The sequence below is a fragment of the Aquarana catesbeiana genome, linkage group LG05, assembly GCF_042186555.1.
Source record: "Aquarana catesbeiana isolate 2022-GZ linkage group LG05, ASM4218655v1, whole genome shotgun sequence".
Lineage (NCBI taxonomy): Eukaryota > Metazoa > Chordata > Amphibia > Anura > Ranidae > Aquarana > Aquarana catesbeiana.
This window is the reverse complement of record NC_133328.1, coordinates 234,545,124-234,563,576: the sequence shown is the minus strand read 5'-3', so window position 1 is coordinate 234,563,576 and position 18,453 is coordinate 234,545,124. Positions and strand designations below refer to the sequence as shown.

At 37.8% G+C, this 18,453-nt stretch overlaps 1 long non-coding RNA gene across 1 annotated transcript in view; it reads left to right on the top strand.

The window, feature by feature from the left end:
- The first annotated feature begins 7,312 nt into the window (after positions 1-7,312).
- LOC141144688 (uncharacterized) overlaps positions 7,313-18,453 on the top strand; it is a 116,109-nt gene continuing 104,968 nt past the window's right edge. Inside the window, exon 1 of the long non-coding RNA XR_012244439.1 lies at positions 7,313-7,379. This is a non-coding gene — a long non-coding RNA (uncharacterized lncRNA). The remainder of the gene's footprint in view (positions 7,380-18,453) is intronic.

The following is an 18,453-nucleotide window of genomic DNA, read 5'->3' as shown; positions in this document are numbered from 1 at the left end:
ACTAAAGGCAAATAGACTGTGCACTTTGCAAAGTGCAGTTGCACTCTGCAAGTGCAGTTGCTCCAGAGCCTAGTAAATAAGGTAAAGCTTTACTTTGCAAAGAATACCCAATCACGTGCAAGAAAAATGAAAAATACAGCATTTTTGCTTGCACGTGATTGGATGATGAAAACCAGCAGAGCTTCTGCTCATTTACTAAGCTGTGGAGCAACTGCTCTTGCAGAGTGCAACTGCACTTTGTAAAGTGCACGGTCAATTTGCCTTTAGTAAATCAACCCCATAGATTCACAAGATTTCAATTAGGCTGTACAGCCTGTAGTGACATTTGCTGGGCTCCCCCATGCTGCTCTACATACCCTTCTATGTTCATCTGTGGACAGTAACACATAACAAAGAGTTAAACAGAGAGCATAGCATATTTTTACTTAAATTCAATGCAGTTTTTTTCTAGTTCTACTAACCAAAAGTGATGTAAGTGATATTTCCTAAAACTTGCTACACCTGTTTTACAGCCAATCTTATCCTTTAAAATCTGGGGGTTTATGTTTATCAATATACTGATATTAATTGTGCCTATTTTCTCTTTTTTAAAACATACATTAAAATACTCTTAGGGAAAAGGGTGCGCTTTCCAAAAAATGGCAGCCTGGTACCCCACATAAATGGGCCTTCCCTGGGACTCTGATGTTTTATAACTACATATAACATCCCAATATACCTTGTCTCCTTACAATGGAGGGGAGGGGAGGGGGGTGTAGTCCACAAAGTGCAGGGGTCAATGAAAGCTGATCACTGTCAGCTGAGTCAGAGAACACAGAAAGTTATCAGTTCAGAGGATTTGTGGCAGGTCAACAAGTATTTTTTTCTGCACCTACTGAAGAAAAGATATGAACAAGATAGGACAAGAATAGGAAGACATGTTCAATGGCATATTTAAAACAACAAAACTTCCCTCAATATAATTTTTTACAATGCCTTAAACAATTAGAAAAAAAAGAATAAACATAAACAATATAACAAATACAGGTGGTAATAAGCACTAGTGGTATAGAGGTAGAATTAATTATTTATTTAAAACAAGAGTCAAATGGCCTCATTAGCAATGAATTTCAAACTTGGTTGATTAGTTACTTCATATCTACTGGCCTTGATGCTTACTGTATGGTAAAAAGTCAGTTGGGTTGGGGAGAAGAAAAAGTAGCAATTGAAAATCCTAGGAGGATATGAAAGAGATTACCATGGATCTGTTCTTGGATCTGTACTTGGCCATAGTTACATATTCAACTTTCTGCTCTATAAGCTGCAAAAGTATTGTTATTTAATGTTACTATTATTTGTTGTCTATATTTAAATAAATAAAACATTTGGTGACATGCTATGTTCTAGCCAATATTTATGACCCAAATGCCTGGGGTTTGAATTGGGTACGTTTTCAAACTTACCGAAAGTTCAAATGCTAAATCTGAACCCCGTTAAAATCAATATTAGCCATTTTGTGGTCTAATGCAAAACACTGGAGTTCAATTAATCTCTCTATAAACTATACCCTTAAACTTAGCTCTTACAGTAACTCCCAACAATTGTGAAAATTAACCCACACCATTGTTTTTGTACTAGCTGACATTTCTATTTCCCATTTTTAAAACAAAGTATTTTTAAAACAAAAAATGTAAACAAACATTTTAAAAAGTGTTTTAAAACTATTTTTAAAACAAAAAGTAGGTGAAATTTTGTTTGATTTTTTTTTGCTTTATATAATATAAAAGTGATGATTAAATACCACCAAAAGAAGCTCCTGTTTTGAAAACATTATATAAAATTATTTTGGGTACAGTGCTGCATGGCAAAGTAATTATCAGTCAAAATAATGCAATGCTGGTAATGATGAGGGTGAAAAATTTTGGTTAAAGCAATACCATGCAATACTAATAGGATGTGGCAGACAGAGATCTGATGGGATCAATGGGGTCGATTTACTAAAACCGACGAGTGCAAAATCTGGTGCAGCTGTGCATGTTAGCCAATTAGCTTCCAACTTCAGCTTGTTCAATTAAGCTTTGGCAAACAAACATTGAGCCCGGGTTCACACCTATGCAAATTAGATTTGGGATTCCCCACATCTAATTCGCATAGTAGGAGAATGTGACTGGCTCCCTATGGAGCCGGTTCACATATCTCCGGGGTGGCTGCGGAGCGCACTGAACAAAAACGCTGTGCGTCTTTGGCTCCGTTTCAGGGCCGAATTCAGGCATAGAATTGGCCCTGATTCATCCCTGAAACGAGGAACAAGGACGCACAGCGCTCCTGTGCGATCTTCAGCCCGATATAGTGTGAACCCGGGCTGAACCTGGTTTCTATGCAGAGCCACCCTAGATTTTGCATTCTCCAGTTTTAATAAATCATCCCCACTGTGTCTTGTTACCATACTTTACAATCAAATCAATCTTGCAATTTATTAAACTACTCTATACTACCTTTCTTCTTGCTTCAGAAATATTTTCTGTTGCTACTTTAGAGAAATACGTTATGAGCTTCTTTCTTTTTAACGTTTTCAGCTATGGTGGTTGGTCTTTTACAAGGAAAGCTCATTCAACTGGCAAGAGTAAGATTCAGGCAAAGGTGAGTCCAAAGATGGTTGACAACTTTTTTGCTGTGTTTTAATTGAAAATACAAAATGTGCCACATCTGTTTAATCTTTTAATTGTGTTTATTTTCTTCACTCCACATTTATAAAAGTGTGCCATGGGTGATATCAAAGTTCTGTATGTAGTCAGACTGAGAAAAAAAACTTGTAAAACTTAAGAAGACCTGTAGAAAAAAATGATGAAATCCACCTTGGGAAAACTGAAGTTTGCAGCTTCCCTCTTCTAAAAATAGCATCTTATGCCAAGCTTAGGGTGTTAAAAAAAAAATCTCAATTACATTTTTAATGAAAAGAAAGGAACATTTTTACCAATTTATAAAACTGTTTCTACTGTGCACCTGTCGTCAGGTCCCTGTGCTCCAGGAGCACCTCAAATACCTTCGAATATTGCAAGTGATTATGCTGCCTATGACATGAAAGATATTGAAATCCTATATTATGGGATACAATTTCTCTTTGAATGAAAGTAACATAAATCTCAACTCCATAAATAGATAAATATGTGGTGGCCTGAAGGAGCAAAAATGAAAAGTAGCTCCATCTACTAACCCAATCATTATCCTTTGCAGACTTGGCTTCCTAAAAGAATGTTGCAGGAAAAGTTGCCATGTCATTACATGGTGCCATTCTCTACAGCATTCATAATCCACCTGCTGCTGAAAGAATAAGAGGGGCCCTAATGCCATGGGCCTAAAGTAAAGTAGAAAGGAAAACGCTATGTATGCATAAAGTTTTTTTTTTTTTTTTTAAGGTATTGGGGTGCTCCAAAGAGGGGTCAGACAGGAAATGAGAGGGGGTACATTTTTGAAACTTGGAATATGTCATCCTAGAAATATGGGCACTCCTACTGCTGACATTTTATTTTTGCTTTCTCTGACTATCTTGCTAATACTTGCCTACTACTGACAAGTTATTGAGCAAAAGCAAAAATAAAACCAATGCAAATAAAATCATGATCTGCATGCTTGTTCTAGGTCATTATTTCCCCAAAGTAAGTTCTAATTAGTTCCCCAAGTAGAAAAGCCATGGTGCTAGGATAACAGCCAAAAAGGTTCACATTGGTGGCTCCCATATTTCCATAATGACAGGTTAAAGTTGTTGTTAAGCCACTACTATAAAATCATCCCATCCCCTCCGTAACACAACAATATGTGTCCCTGTGCCTGTGTTATATAAAAAATATGAAGACCTGTACCTAGTTATGAGAGCAGCAGGAGGGGAGGGGGTTGGCACTGACACGAGCAGAAAGGCAGGGAGGGGGGAGAATAGGACAGAGCAGGGCTGCGGATGACCGAGGCACGTAAACTGACCAAGGTGTCAGGGCTCAGCAGCCATGATAAACCGTGGTCAGTTTACAGAGGGAAATGGTATAACCTGGCATGATCAGCCAAGTATTTCAGGTGATACAGGGGGTCAAATGATACAGCACAAGCACTTTGCTGTATAATATGCTTTAAGGGAACAGGATCTGTTGTGTGTTTTTTTTTTTTTTTGGTTAACAAACACTTTAACTTGCAAGGTAGCATGTACTATTTACCAAGTGCCACTTAAGAGCTTACAAAGACAAAAACTGCCGTATCCCTTGCCTACACTTGCATCCTAAATAATGTGGTATTTTATACAATATGTCTAAAGGCGAGCGCCAATAAGCTTTTGTTCCCTTATCTCCCCATTCAATTAAAAAATATGAGATTGCAAATGCAGTTGAAGTGGCCAAATGCAAATCCGTTGAATCTGCAATGAATTATGAATAATCGCATAACCATTTAATGTCAAAGTACACTGCATTTGCCTATTGACAGATCCTAATAGTGTATGTGGATGGTGGATTCTAAACTTGAGATATGCGGGACAAATATCCCTTAGCTTAGTGAATGTGGTGAATTCACTTTGTAAAAAATATTTAAAAAAAACAGTACTTTTGCTTGCACGAGTGAACCGATTTTTTGCCTTTAGTAAACGAACCCCTATATTTTATGAATAATAAAGTCAATACACAAGCTTTAGAAATTGAATTTTAATTACACATAAATCATTTCTTTAGCCCCAGTTCACACTGTACTTGACTTTGAAATTGTGCAACTTGAAATCGCACAATTTCAAAACTGCAGGTCAGTGTGACTTCATGCACAGATGTCTATGCCAGTTGCACCTAAAAATCAGCAAAAATAGTGCAGGAACTTTTTCAAATGGGTGCAGCACTGCAAAGTCGACGTTGCACCGATTTGAACAGTTCCATTGCTAACAATAGGGTGCGACCTGTCATGCAATTTAGGCCTGTCAAATCGCATAAGTCACACCGGTTTGAATGGAGGCTTAAAGCATAACTCAAGGTTACATTTTATTTTAAATAGCTCATTTGGGCGAAGCTGGTCCAAACAAGCCATTTCCTTCACTAATACATGCACTTCTGTCTGCGCTGTATAAACTGTATATAGCATTAGCTACACACAGTATACAGTGTCGTGTTCCATTGCTAGAACAAAATTGATCTTGGCTGGGAACTGCTCAGCCATGCACAGGGAGCTTTGTATTCTTTGAATCAATGCAAGTCTTCTTCTGATTGGCTGGAGTGGAGATCACAATGTCAACTGTTCACCTCTAAACCCTAGCCAATCAGAGGAAATCTTGCATTCATTGGTGAAATACAAAGCTTCCTGTGAATGGCTGACCAGCACTCAGCTTGACTCAGTTTTGTTCTGGGAATTATTTGGATAAAGCGTCACACGACCACGCAATTGTCAGTTAAAGCGACGCAGTGCCATATCGCAAAAAATGGCCTGGTCAATGAGCAGCCAAATCTTCCGGGGGTGAAGTGGTTAAAGGATGTGCTACTGACAGCTTGGTGCCAGATACCATAGCATACCTTCAGAAGTCTAGTGGCATCCATCCCATAAAGGGTCAGGGCTCAGTGTTGACAACCTCCTGCAGCATTTTTTTATGACAAAAATTGGAATGTTTACAGACGGAGAACATTTTTTACTGACAACCGGAAAAATTACTTTAAAAACTAAGATAATCAATGTTTAAACAGTATAAACACAATATTGAAACACTGACAATACGCATAACAAGTAATATGACTGGTTTACACTTTTAAAAGTCGACACGGCAAGACAAATAATCAGCCCCTAATATTTACAGACAGTTGTAAGTATCACTGATTTTTACAAACTATCCATAAATTTACTGATGTTTGACCACCCTGTCAGGCCTGTTTTGGTGGCAAAGGTGGGTATTAGGTGGGTCATCATAATGTTATGGTTGTATTTTTAAATGTCTGTGTCTTATTTTGCACACTGTGGGGAGAACCTGTTATTTTTGATGCCTGTATTTGATCATTTGGAAAAAATTGGTCAATGATAAAATAATATAAATGTGTAATTAAAGTCTATTGCTAAAACTTTCTGACTTGAACTAGTTAAATTAACTAATTAGTTATTTATATTAGCATTAGCTGTTTACTTTGGAATTTGATAGATTTATTGTCTAGAGCAGGGGTGTCAAACTGGTGGTCCTCCAGCTGTTGCAGAACTTTAAGTCCCACCATGCCTCTGCATGTGGGCGACATCCTTGTAACTTTCAGCCTAGCAATGCCTCATGGGACTTGTAGTTCCCCAACAGCTGGAGGGCTGCGAGTTTGACACCTGTAGTCTAGAGGAACTATTTGAAGTGATTTTTGGGAATTGTTAATGGTAGGTTGTTAATAGAGACAGACAAATAGGGGTTGATTTACTAAAGGCAAATAGACTGTGCACTTTGCAAAGTGCAGTTGCACTCTGCAAGTGCAGTTGCTCCAGAGCCTAGTAAATAAGGTAAAGCTTTACTTTGCAAAGAATACCCAATCACGTGCAAGAAAAATGAAAAATACAGCATTTTTGCTTGCACGTGATTGGATGATGAAAACCAGCAGAGCTTCTGCTCATTTACTAAGCTGTGGAGCAACTGCTCTTGCAGAGTGCAACTGCACTTTGTAAAGTGCACGGTCAATTTGCCTTTAGTAAATCAACCCCATAGATTCACAAGATTTCAATTAGGCTGTACAGCCTGTAGTGACATTTGCTGGGCTCCCCCATGCTGCTCTACATACCCTTCTATGTTCATCTGTGGACAGTAACACATAACAAAGAGTTAAACAGAGAGCATAGCATATTTTTACTTAAATTCAATGCAGTTTTTTTCTAGTTCTACTAACCAAAAGTGATGTAAGTGATATTTCCTAAAACTTGCTACACCTGTTTTACAGCCAATCTTATCCTTTAAAATCTGGGGGTTTATGTTTATCAATATACTGATATTAATTGTGCCTATTTTCTCTTTTTTAAAACATACATTAAAATACTCTTAGGGAAAAGGGTGCGCTTTCCAAAAAATGGCAGCCTGGTACCCCACATAAATGGGCCTTCCCTGGGACTCTGATGTTTTATAACTTCAGCCCGATATAGTGTGAACCCGGGCTGAACCTGGTTTCTATGCAGAGCCACCCTAGATTTTGCATTCTCCAGTTTTAATAAATCATCCCCACTGTGTCTTGTTACCATACTTTACAATCAAATCAATCTTGCAATTTATTAAACTACTCTATACTACCTTTCTTCTTGCTTCAGAAATATTTTCTGTTGCTACTTTAGAGAAATACGTTATGAGCTTCTTTCTTTTTAACGTTTTCAGCTATGGTGGTTGGTCTTTTACAAGGAAAGCTCATTCAACTGGCAAGAGTAAGATTCAGGCAAAGGTGAGTCCAAAGATGGTTGACAACTTTTTTGCTGTGTTTTAATTGAAAATACAAAATGTGCCACATCTGTTTAATCTTTTAATTGTGTTTATTTTCTTCACTCCACATTTATAAAAGTGTGCCATGGGTGATATCAAAGTTCTGTATGTAGTCAGACTGAGAAAAAAAACTTGTAAAACTTAAGAAGACCTGTAGAAAAAAATGATGAAATCCACCTTGGGAAAACTGAAGTTTGCAGCTTCCCTCTTCTAAAAATAGCATCTTATGCCAAGCTTAGGGTGTTAAAAAAAAAATCTCAATTACATTTTTAATGAAAAGAAAGGAACATTTTTACCAATTTATAAAACTGTTTCTACTGTGCACCTGTCGTCAGGTCCCTGTGCTCCAGGAGCACCTCAAATACCTTCGAATATTGCAAGTGATTATGCTGCCTATGACATGAAAGATATTGAAATCCTATATTATGGGATACAATTTCTCTTTGAATGAAAGTAACATAAATCTCAACTCCATAAATAGATAAATATGTGGTGGCCTGAAGGAGCAAAAATGAAAAGTAGCTCCATCTACTAACCCAATCATTATCCTTTGCAGACTTGGCTTCCTAAAAGAATGTTGCAGGAAAAGTTGCCATGTCATTACATGGTGCCATTCTCTACAGCATTCATAATCCACCTGCTGCTGAAAGAATAAGAGGGGCCCTAATGCCATGGGCCTAAAGTAAAGTAGAAAGGAAAACGCTATGTATGCATAAAGTTTTTTTTTTTTTTTTTAAGGTATTGGGGTGCTCCAAAGAGGGGTCAGACAGGAAATGAGAGGGGGTACATTTTTGAAACTTGGAATATGTCATCCTAGAAATATGGGCACTCCTACTGCTGACATTTTATTTTTGCTTTCTCTGACTATCTTGCTAATACTTGCCTACTACTGACAAGTTATTGAGCAAAAGCAAAAATAAAACCAATGCAAATAAAATCATGATCTGCATGCTTGTTCTAGGTCATTATTTCCCCAAAGTAAGTTCTAATTAGTTCCCCAAGTAGAAAAGCCATGGTGCTAGGATAACAGCCAAAAAGGTTCACATTGGTGGCTCCCATATTTCCATAATGACAGGTTAAAGTTGTTGTTAAGCCACTACTATAAAATCATCCCATCCCCTCCGTAACACAACAATATGTGTCCCTGTGCCTGTGTTATATAAAAAATATGAAGACCTGTACCTAGTTATGAGAGCAGCAGGAGGGGAGGGGGTTGGCACTGACACGAGCAGAAAGGCAGGGAGGGGGGAGAATAGGACAGAGCAGGGCTGCGGATGACCGAGGCACGTAAACTGACCAAGGTGTCAGGGCTCAGCAGCCATGATAAACCGTGGTCAGTTTACAGAGGGAAATGGTATAACCTGGCATGATCAGCCAAGTATTTCAGGTGATACAGGGGGTCAAATGATACAGCACAAGCACTTTGCTGTATAATATGCTTTAAGGGAACAGGATCTGTTGTGTGTTTTTTTTTTTTTTTGGTTAACAAACACTTTAACTTGCAAGGTAGCATGTACTATTTACCAAGTGCCACTTAAGAGCTTACAAAGACAAAAACTGCCGTATCCCTTGCCTACACTTGCATCCTAAATAATGTGGTATTTTATACAATATGTCTAAAGGCGAGCGCCAATAAGCTTTTGTTCCCTTATCTCCCCATTCAATTAAAAAATATGAGATTGCAAATGCAGTTGAAGTGGCCAAATGCAAATCCGTTGAATCTGCAATGAATTATGAATAATCGCATAACCATTTAATGTCAAAGTACACTGCATTTGCCTATTGACAGATCCTAATAGTGTATGTGGATGGTGGATTCTAAACTTGAGATATGCGGGACAAATATCCCTTAGCTTAGTGAATGTGGTGAATTCACTTTGTAAAAAATATTTAAAAAAAACAGTACTTTTGCTTGCACGAGTGAACCGATTTTTTGCCTTTAGTAAACGAACCCCTATATTTTATGAATAATAAAGTCAATACACAAGCTTTAGAAATTGAATTTTAATTACACATAAATCATTTCTTTAGCCCCAGTTCACACTGTACTTGACTTTGAAATTGTGCAACTTGAAATCGCACAATTTCAAAACTGCAGGTCAGTGTGACTTCATGCACAGATGTCTATGCCAGTTGCACCTAAAAATCAGCAAAAATAGTGCAGGAACTTTTTCAAATGGGTGCAGCACTGCAAAGTCGACGTTGCACCGATTTGAACAGTTCCATTGCTAACAATAGGGTGCGACCTGTCATGCAATTTAGGCCTGTCAAATCGCATAAGTCACACCGGTTTGAATGGAGGCTTAAAGCATAACTCAAGGTTACATTTTATTTTAAATAGCTCATTTGGGCGAAGCTGGTCCAAACAAGCCATTTCCTTCACTAATACATGCACTTCTGTCTGCGCTGTATAAACTGTATATAGCATTAGCTACACACAGTATACAGTGTCGTGTTCCATTGCTAGAACAAAATTGATCTTGGCTGGGAACTGCTCAGCCATGCACAGGGAGCTTTGTATTCTTTGAATCAATGCAAGTCTTCTTCTGATTGGCTGGAGTGGAGATCACAATGTCAACTGTTCACCTCTAAACCCTAGCCAATCAGAGGAAATCTTGCATTCATTGGTGAAATACAAAGCTTCCTGTGAATGGCTGACCAGCACTCAGCTTGACTCAGTTTTGTTCTGGGAATGGGACAGGATGACACCATACTACTGGCAGAACACAGCATTGTATACTGTATATAGCTGATAATTAGGGATGAGCCGAACACACCCCAGTTCAGTTTGCACCAGAACATACAAACAGGCAAAAGATTTGTGCGAACACCGTTAAAGTCTATGGGACACGAACATGAAAAATCAAGTGCTAATTTTAAAGGCTTATATGCAAATTATTGCCATAAAAAGTGTTCCTCGGGGGACATGTATCAATGGAAAACAAAGTTTTAAAAACTGTTATTTTTTCAGGAGCAATGATTTTAATAATCCTTAAAGTAAAACAATAAAAATAAAATATTCCTTTAAATATCATGCCTGGGGGTGTCCTTAGTATGCCTGTAAAGTAGCGCATTTTTCCCGTGTTTACAACAATACCACGACAAAATTACATTTCTAATGGGGAAAAGTCATTTAAAACTGATTGCGCCTGTAATGTATTGTCGGATTCTGGCAATATAGAAAAAATTAATTGAAAAAAAGGCATAGGTTCCCCCCCAGTCCTTTTTCAGGCTCTTTGGGTCTGGTATGAATATTAAGGGGAACCGTGCACCTAAATAAAAAAAATGTGTGGGGGTCCCCCAAAATCCACTCCAGGTCCTTCAGGTCTGGTATGGATATTAAGGGCGACCCTGCACCAATTAAAAAAAAATGGCATAGGGTCCCCCCAAAATCCATACCAGACCCTTCAGGGTCATCTTGTCCCCATGTTGATGGGGACAAGGGCCTCGTCCCCACTACCCTTGTCTGGTGGTTGTGGGGGTCTGCGGATGGGGGGCTTATCAGTATCTGGAAGCCCCCTTTAACAAGGGGACCCCCAGATCCCACCTCCCCTATGTAAATGGGTATTCACCAAAAAAAGTGTAAAATATTATCTGGAGACACTTTGGGACAAGTCCTTTATTAAAAAATTAAAAATGTCCCACGATGTAAATCCATCTTCGATGACAGCGCCTGATGGACCAAAAAAAAAAAAAAAACCTGTAACAACTCCGCCTCCATGGGAGGCTCCAACTGACTGGCCGTTCTTTGCGATGACAGCTGTTATATAGCTGAGGGCGGGGCCACCTAGTGATGTAAATGGCTGACCCCGCCCCCTCTGATGCCACGTGACATCAAAGGAAGGCAGGGTCACCCATTTACATCAGCGGGTGGCTCCGCCCTCAGCTTTATAACAGCTGTCATCGGGAAGAAGCATCAGTTAGCGGGAGCCTCCCATGGAGGCAAAGTTGTTGTGTTTTTTTTTTTATTTTTTCGGTCTGTTGTACGCTGTCATCGAAGATGGATTTACATCGGGACATTTTTATTTTTTAATAAAGGACTTGTCCCAAAGTTTCTCGTGTCATTTTTGCTGATTTTGACACTTTTTTTGGTGAATGGTAGGGGTACATTGTACCCCATACCCATTCACATGGGGGGGATCTGGGGGTCCCCTTGTTAAAGGGGGCTTCCAGATTCTGATAAGCCCCCACCCGCAGACCCCCACAACCAAGGGTAAAGGGCTGGGGGGACCCCAAAACTTCCTCCCCCATGTTGAGGGCATGTGGCCTGGTATGGTTCAGGAGGATGGGTGCTCTCTCGTCCCCCTCTTTTCCTGCAGCCTGCCAGGTTGCGTGCTCAGATAAGGGATACATTTTTGCACAGAGTTCCCCTTAAAATCCATACCAGACCTGGAGGGTCTGGTATAGATTTTGGGGGGACCCCCACACATTTTTTATTTTTTTTTTAATTTTGGTGTGGGGTTTCCCTTAATATTCCTACTGGACCCAAAGGGCCTGGTAATGGACTGAGGGGGGAACCCATGCCATTTTTTTCAATTAATTTTTTCTATATTGCCAGGATCTGACAATACATTACAGCCGCAAGCAGTTTTAAATACATTTTTTCGTTTAAGAAATGTAATTTTGCTGTGGTATTGTTCTAAACACAAGAAAAATGCGCTACTTTACAGGCATACTAAGGAGGCCTCCCTTGCACAATATTTAAAGGAATCTTTCATATTTATTGTTTCACGTTAAGCATTATTAAAATCACTGCTCCTGAAAAAATGTCAGTTTTTAAAACTTTTTTTAGCATTGATATATGTCCCTTGGGGAAGGACCCAGGTCCCCATGCCATTTTTTTTTCAATTATTTTTATCTATATTACCTGGATCCGACAATACTTTATATCTGCGATCAGTTTTAAATGACTTTTTTTCCTTTAGAAATGTCAGGTCCCCATGGCATTTTTTTCAATGATTTTTATCTATATTGCCTTGATCCGACAATACATTACAGCCGCGATCAGTTTTAAATGACTTTTTTTCCTTTAGAAATGTCAGGTCCCCAAACACTTTTTATGGCAATAACTTGCATATAAGCCTTTAAAATGAGCTCTCTTGGTTTTTCATGTTAGTGCCCCATAGACTTCAGATCGAACATTAGGCTCATCCCTACTGATAATACAGTGCTGCATAAGTGAAAGAAATTGTTCATTTGGACCAGCTCAGAAAGATTTCAGAACAGAACATAAATCTTGAAGGTATGAAAATCGTTAATTTTGTTACATAAAAGTGCTTTTGCTGTTGTTTTTTTTTTTTTTTTTTTTTTAGAACTAAACACTCACTTAATGGTACTTAGTTTTTTCAGGTTTTTTTTTTTTTTTTTTTGTTAACTGGAGGTTAATTATGATTGCATTTTTTTTAATTCTCCTTAATGTTATTTATTTTATGTCACCATGAGCTGTGCACTCCTGGAAAGGACTGCAAGGTTGCAGCTGCTCTTAGTAAGCATTGTCACTGAAAGTTTTAATAGAAGGAAGAGCATATAAAAAAGATTTAATGCTTTAAAATTAAAGAACAATTTGTGTAATATACTTGTTTGGTTTTAGACACATCTTAAGGCTCAAACATTTGTACCCATCAGCTTTATATATAAGAGCAATCAGTTTGGCAGTCCTGTATTAAAAAAAAGTATCTCGAGGGGGCAGGAGGCGGAGCCTAGCAGAGCAGACATGCATTGTTAGAGCTCCACACCACTGAGGAGAGAAGAGAAGGACAAAGCGGAGCCTGCAGGCTCAAAAGGTATCCATTTGAACCTTTTTGCCCCAGGGAACAAACTGTGAAAGTTTGGGCAGGAAATATGGTACTGGGAGGAAACCGTGGCAGAAATAAAAATCACCTCACAAAGAGCTCACAGGCACTCACTGCAGCTGAAGCAGCTCCAGTCACCTCACAAGATACAGCATCAGGGCGCTCTCACAGACAGAAAATGTCACAGCAAGACTCTCCATTTGAGTCAGATACAGAACAAATCCTCTCACAAACTTCTCCACAAGCCTCCTCAGTATCCCCAGTAATATTATTACAATTTGAAAAGATGCTTCATAAGGCTTTAAAACAAACCTCAGACCAAATAACAAAAAGCCTAACCAAAGAAATAAGAGAGCTGGGAAACCGCACCGCAGCCTTAGAAATAAAAATGGATGAAATTGAAATTACAACCCAAGAAAATATAACAGAATTGGAACAATTAAAAAAAGAGAATTTAATACTTCAAACTAAGCTCGAAGATTACGAAAATAGAGCCAGACGTTCAAACTTGCGCATAAGGGGAATACCTGAAACTGTGACAGACCTGCAATCTACTATTACTGCTCTATTACAAGAACTAAAGCCAGATATCCCTATTGAACGTTTAGAACTGGACAGAGTACACAGAGCCCTCACAGCCAAAAAGAAAGATGGACCCCCACGTGATATAATCACAAAATTTCATTATTACAGAACGAAAGAACAAATACTAATTGCTGCAAGAGAAAAAAAGGAACTTAATTTTCAAGGACACAATTATCAAATTTTTGCTGACCTATCCCAACTTACTATTACTAAAAGACGATCCATGAAACCCCAACTAATGGAACTGCAACGCCACAACATTATGTATCAATGGGGCTTCCCCTTTTCAGTCAGATTTAACTACCAAGGTACAATTTACAGAAGCAGATCAGCAGATGAACTACAACAAACCCTTTTAAAATTAAATCTGACAGAACCCACAAGCAGCAACTCTCCCACACGCAGAAGAATGGCGTCATCTTCACCTTCAGACAGCACCCAGAAAATTTCAGAACAAAATGGGAATCATCATTCTCACAAAAGAGGCCGTTATGCCACATCATCCATGGACCAAGAAGATTCAATGGACTGACATCCTAATTCCTGATATCTCTTCATTTATTATACTAAGAGATGGTTCTCTTTAAAAAAACCTATATTTATAACTGAATGTAACTGCATTCTGATAGTCACACACTGTGTGGGATCATGTTACATTCCAGTTATATTTCTTATTACTTCTGATTCATATAGCCTTAGAATATATAAGTGAAATAAGGAAATTCTTGTTCAGTTATATATTATCAGGTAATAATAGATTTATTACTTTTTAGGACAAATATGTTCAATAATCCAGAAGTAATGGAAGCTTTTTCTTTCTTTTCTTAAAACAAATATATTATTATCTAACTAGTTCCTAGAATTATGTTTTTGTTTATTCTAATCTGAAGCAATACAACCTCAATTTTATGAGTTAACATATCTAAACAGTTGCATATGAATAAAATATGTAATTGTTTACTCTAAAATGGTTAAAATCCCAAAATAATTCAAACTATCTTCATCAATACCAAAGTTATTAACAGTACCTTTCTAACTGAATTATTTAGCCTAGGGCAAGACTAACCATATACAACCACCCTGGAATAAATAATTTCAACAAAAACTATATTCTGCACTCCAATAATGAAACATCATTTTGATGTCTTTTGACATAGCACTTCTCTCCTGTAAGCGGAAGATCCGTGTACCCCCATTAGCCCTCCTCATTCTCCCAATCATATTATGTGGGAGTGTGACGAAGGCACTTATTCCCCTGAGAGAGATATTTACTCTCTTTCACGGGTAAATTGTGATTACTTGCAAAAAATAATTTATACAATGTATCATTTAATCTCATATGTTTTTTGTTTACTCTTTACTCCAGAATTCACTGGTTTCTTATCTATCTATTCATCTCTTCAGTCCACACAGGTTGATCTGCGCAGTCAGCTCTGCATAACAAAAAGTAAGTCAAAACTATTTGATCTATTGCCATGGCACCACTGAATATACTTTCCCTGAATGTTCAGGGAATAAATGTCCCTCAAAAAAGGACCAAAGCCTTCCGTACTTTCCATAACAAGAAGGCTCACATAGTATGCCTCCAAGAAACACACTTCACCAAAGATTCTACTCCAAAATATATTTCTCCTTTTTATCAACAAATTTACACGGCTTCTGCCTGTACCAAGCAAAGGGGAACTCTAATTGCATTTCACCGATCCACACCATTCACCTTATCATCAGAAATTAAAGACCCAGAAGGTAGATACCTGATACTCATGGGTTATATAATGGATACAGCAATCACTGTGATTTCCTACTACGCTCCTAACAAACAACCTACACCATTCCTCTCACATATATTACAAGTGATTAATACACACAAAATAGGAACAGTGATAATGTGTGGGGATTCGAACCAGGTCCTCCTCCCATTTCTAGATAAATCACCTTTTACACCATCCAAAATAACCTCTAGATTACCTTTTTCTCAACTTCTTTCCAAATACAATCTGGTAGATTCATGGAGAGAAAGTAACCCAATGAAAAAGAAATTCACTTATTTCTCGCACCCTCATCAAACCTTCACCAGAATAGATCATATTTTTCTAACAATAGGAATGATACCAGAAATTATTGCATCAGATATTATTCCGATTCCGTGGTCTGACCATAATGCAGTATACACTACTATAGCCTCAGCCATACCAAAAGCGCATGACCCAACGTGGTACTTACCGGACATAATGCTCAAACACCCACTACATCAGATGGCCATTGAACAAGCTTTAAAGGAATACATATCAATTAATAATACAACAGACATCTCCCCAATAACACTGTGGGAAGCTCATAAGCCTGTCTTGCGTGGTACAATACAAAGACAAATGGCACTATTTAAACGGGAACGCAAAAATCTAGCAAAAAAACTAGAACTCAATTTTAATGCAGCCTACATATCATTTCAAGATAATCCATCTCAGAGTACAAAATCTCATCTGGAAAAATCTAGATTGGAATACGATCTATTTCTCACTGAGTCAGTTGATAAATCCCTCAAACACTCCAAACACAATTTCTACATGAATACAAACAAACCAGGTACATATTTGGCTCGGGCATTAAATTCAACTAACAAATCTTTCAAACCAATACGTTTGAAATTATCAAAAAATGTTTACACTTGTAATCCAGTTAAAATAGTCCATAAATTTCACTCACATCTCGCAACTTTATACAAGACAAACAATGAATTTAATCCTACAGAAGCTGAATCCTTCTTCTCAAAAATAAACTTACCTGAGTTATCTCAGAATCAAAAAAGCAGTTTGGATGAGCCTATAACTATAGATGAAGTTGCTAACGCCATAAAAGACCTAAAACTTAACAAAAGACCAGGCCCAGACGGCTACTCGGCTTTATACTATAAAACATTCTCAGAAATACTCTCTCCCATTCTCACTGAAACTTTTAACAAACTTCTAGATGGACATTCTTTTCGGCAAGAAACACTAATGGCAATTGTTTGTATGATCCCAAAACCCCTTTCTGATGATACTTCCTGTGTGAATTATCGGCCTATCTCTCTGTTAAACCTCGATATTAAATTATTAGCAAAAATAATAGCAAAACGCCTCAATAGCATTATAGGAAAATTAATACATAGAGATCAAGTAGGCTTCATGCCAAATAGACAGGCAGGCGATAATATACGCAGGGCAGTGTTATTGGCACATATTGCTAAAAAACGGAAAATCCCTTTATGTTTTCTATCTCTCGATATTAAGAAGGCATTTGACACAGTATCCTGGCAATATATGCAATATTCATTACAAAAATGGGGTTTTGGACCCCACTTTTTAACATGGATCAAAGCATTATATAATAAACCCAAAGCCTATATAAAATATGCTGGATACAAATCTGAAGCCTTTAATATCGAAAGAGGTACCCGACAGGGTTGCCCATTATCTCCCTTATTATTTGCCCTTATACTCGAACCCATGGCCCAATACATCAGAACAAACCAAACTATAACTGGCATTGAAGTAGGAGGTATTACACACAAATTATGTATATTTGCAGATGATATATTACTTTTTCTATCATCACCACAGGTCTCTGGTCCTAACTTAATACCAGCTCTTGATGGATTTGCAGCCCTATCCGGCCTTATGATTAATCCTAAGAAATGCCTAGTGCTTAATATTTCACTCACAAACATGGAATTGATCCCGGCTAGGGCTGCACTCCCATTCACATGGGCAGAAAAATCAATCCCATATCTTGGAATTCATTTAACAGCATCTCATTCTGACTTATTCTCAACCAATTATCCTCCTGTATTAAGACAGATCACAAATCTAATAAAACAATGGTCGCAACTTCCTTTATCCTGGATAGGGAAAATTAATGCAATCAAAATGACTATTCTACCCAAATTGCTTTATCTATTCAGAGTCCTCCCTATTCCAATTCCTTCCTATTTTTTGAGAATAGTACAAAAAAGAGCAACTTCGTTTATATGGGGCTCTTCTAAACCACGTATACCTATACACACACTACATCTTCCCAAAAATAAAGGAGGCCTGGGATACCCTAATTTTACTAACTACTACAGAGCAGCACATTTGGCCAGTCTGTCCAAATACCATGCAAAACAGGAAATCCCATTATGGGTATTTATAGAGGCTTCAGAAAATGACCCTCTATTAATATCAAATTTATTATGGCTTGATCCTAAAGACCGCTTTAAAATTCATAATCCCATAACTAAACACTTCTTATCTCTCTGGGATAAACTAAAAACCAAATATCAGTTACAATCTCCACACAATCCTCTCCTTTCTTTTATCAGAAATCCGGCCTTTTATCCGGCATGGATCTACCCAAATTCTTTTAAAGCTTGGACAACATCAGGCATTCAGACACTAAATGACTTCATAGCATCTAAATCATTCCTTTCATTCCCATCGCTTAGAGAAAAATATGATCTACCAAACTCTGAGATATTTAGATATCTCCAAATCAAAAATTTCTATACACCATTCCTAAAGGGGGATACACCATTATCCCAATTATCCATTTTTGAATCAATCTGTACAAAAGATCCATTTGCTAAAGGTACAATTTCATCACTTTATAATCAATTATATGGAGTAGCAAATCTTAATA